This window comes from Octopus bimaculoides, chromosome 18 (assembly GCF_001194135.2).
Source record: "Octopus bimaculoides isolate UCB-OBI-ISO-001 chromosome 18, ASM119413v2, whole genome shotgun sequence".
NCBI classification, from domain to species: domain Eukaryota; kingdom Metazoa; phylum Mollusca; class Cephalopoda; order Octopoda; family Octopodidae; genus Octopus; species Octopus bimaculoides.
The window spans coordinates 2443048-2446045 of record NC_068998.1 but is presented as its reverse complement, the minus strand read 5'-3'; the positions used below and the strand labels follow the sequence as shown (position 1 = coordinate 2446045).

General features: G+C 35.5%; 1 long non-coding RNA gene across 1 annotated transcript in view; it reads right to left on the bottom strand.

Moving 5' to 3' along the window:
* Window positions 1–1398: 1398 nt before the first annotated feature.
* LOC128249772 (uncharacterized) overlaps window positions 1399–2998 on the bottom strand; it is a 6454-nt gene continuing 4854 nt past the window's right edge. The window contains exon 2 of the long non-coding RNA XR_008265875.1: window positions 1399–2983. This is a non-coding gene — a long non-coding RNA (uncharacterized LOC128249772). The remainder of the gene's footprint in view (window positions 2984–2998) is intronic.

The following is a 2998-nucleotide window of genomic DNA, read 5'->3' as shown; positions in this document are numbered from 1 at the left end:
TCAACCAGAAGAACAACCTCTCTGAAACAGAAACAGAATTACAGGATGTGGAACAGTGAACTGATTATGAAGTGGCAACCATGATGTTGGCTCAAACTGAAAATATAGAACTGAAGAGTCACTTACCAGATACGGAGAGATTTAAAGAACCACGAGAAGATATCATGGGTCATCAGAATTTCCATTTCACAATTGGTATGATAGGCCAAGTCCAAAGTGTTCCTGGTGCAGATCAGATGATGCTAAATACAGACTTACTTTAACAGATGTTAGTTTGCCAATGGGATTATTACATCATAAAGTACCTTATTGAAAAGAGAAGAACCCTTCTTAAGTTTGTCATTGTTGTGGTTTATTTTTAAATTCCAAGTGAATGCATGAAAATTATGCCAGGTTTTGCATAAAAGCTCTTTTAGTCAACAGAATTCAATGGGGAACCACACAGACAAATGGTTTGTGTAATTCTCTTTCAAAAGACTGGGTTTGTTGCTTTGTTTGTAAATTCTTTGCATCTTCTGCTTCAGCTATAAATTCTGAAGGGTTTTGATGACAGGTGAAGTTTATGTCTTATCTAAATTCATGGAAACTCAGGAAAACACAGGAATGTCATGTTGAGCAAGCTAACAAAGGAGGGAGGGCAAATATTGACTTCAAAGCTAGAGAAACCTATAAAGACAAAACAGGAGCAGCGATGGCATTCATAAAGAGACTTACTGTTAGAATATTGTTAGAATTGTCTTGAAGAACATGGCTTAATCTTTTAAAACTAGCAGCAAAATTTTGATTTTTTTTCTGGCTCATAGGAATCAATATGGAGATTATAGATCAACCCTTGAACAAAAATGTTAACGATGCAACTTTTGCAGACACGAAAAACGCTGATCAATAGATTCCATACCTGATATTTCACATATTGATCAGTTGTCTTCAACTCTCAGGAAACATCTGAAAATGGTTTACCAAATTTACAGTGATATGTTGCACAAATGTTTTTCTTTCTTGCTAATCTGACATCATCTCAGAAAGAGATTCAACAAGAAGTTTCGATAGAATCCAGATGTTGACCTGAAAAATAACTCCTGAACGTTTGTGCGTTCCTTTGTACAAAAGGCAAAGCTGTACACCTACAGCAATCTCTGCCTCAAACATATTTTTTAACAAATTACATACAACGTAGAGCAATAAAAAAGATGTCAGATGGTTCTCCATAATGTGGAAGCATTCATGTGGCTAATTCTTAGTTTAATTGTCACTGTTTGGGAGAGAGATCTTATCCATGACTCAAAAATGAATTTGAGGCCACAAGGAGTATTCTGCACAGTAAAAGTGACTAATTCTGACGGACTTTTGAAACTTCTTTCTATGAAGAAAGTCAAAGACAAAAAACAAGAACAAAACTTTTAGTTTTTGATTGTAGTTTATTTTAAAACCATTTACCAACACATATCAGGACCTCAAAAGTGTCATACAATCAATGTCAGTTTGTTGTGACCATCTTACTGACACTGCCCACAAAATAAAATGTATCTGCACAAGAGTTCTTTAAAGAGTGTAACAGGAAAAATTTTTTAAAAGTATTTTCTTAAAAATTCCTGCTTATTCCACAAGGTTTTTACAGAGTTCAGTTGTTGTGAAAGATTTACAAAATTAATTTCAACATTTAGTCGTTCCCACCACCCTCGCAATCACTCCAGTATTTAAACATTTTATGCCATTCAGAGGACAAATTGTGAAGTGTTGAATTTCACCCACCCATAATCATTGGCTTTATTCAGTTTTAAGATAATCTTCCATACTTTTGCTAGTGGTGACGGTGGGAGGGGAGTAATACCTTGGGTCTATACTTCATCTAAATCTGGCATTGCATATGCATACCTTATATGGGTATATACATTTACACATACATGTCATATATATACACACACACGTACATGTCATATATATAACCTTGCAAGTTTACTTTGTTATACATATATATATGTATATATATATATATATATATATATATATATATATATATATATATATATATATATATATATATATATATATATATATGTATGTATATGTCCTTCCATATCTGCTTGTAGCCTTGACAGTTTTTGTATTAGATAATACAATATGGTTGTATCATCCAGTATCGGCAACTGCAAGCAGATTTACTAAAAAAAACTTGAATTATTATCGTATATGTTTTCATTCTGTTTCTAACTAAAAAAAAGAAAAAAAACTTCTCCAAGTGCCCAATCGGTGTGGAGGACAGTGATGCAGGGTGGCATAACCAATCACCCGGAGCACAGATTGATGCAGAGAGCATAGAGTGACTGAGCAATGGCAAAAGGCCACAAGTAGTGGTGTATAAGAAGATGAAGTTTTGCAGAGAAAATGAACAGTGCAAGCCAGCCACCATAAGAAAGAAGAATGCTACCAAATAGGACGGGTGTTTGGAGGCCCTGTTCACATTCAGGGTGGATATTACTTCCAACTTTTGTCACCAGAAGACCTGCTCTTGTCTTGTGATACAAGAAAAGGAAGGTGGTGCAATTCCAGAGCTGACATTTCCCTGGGAAGTGAACATCGACAATGCTTCCGCGAGGAAAGATAGAAAATATAGTGAGTGGGTTGAAGTGTGTGTAAACAATGGCAGATAGGCAATATGAGTTCCTGGTGTCAGAGGATTTGGTGGAACCAAGATTCAGTTGCTCTTGGAGTAGAGAAGGGAAGAAACATCAGAAGCCAAAGAGAGAGGACAAATAATGTAAGAAGTATGAGGAGGAGAGAAACATCAGGCCCAGATTTAAAACAGTTGGTTCAACAAAGCTTAGGTTGTTGTATGGCAGATGAGAAACTGAGAAGGAAAAAACTCATCACATACTCTGCCATCTGGTTAGAGCTGACATATTTATCTCAAGTGTGACAGACTGTCATTCAAATGCATTTTATGTTTGGATAGAGAGAGAGGTTATGCACAGAATTATAAAACCTCTGTTCATTATCT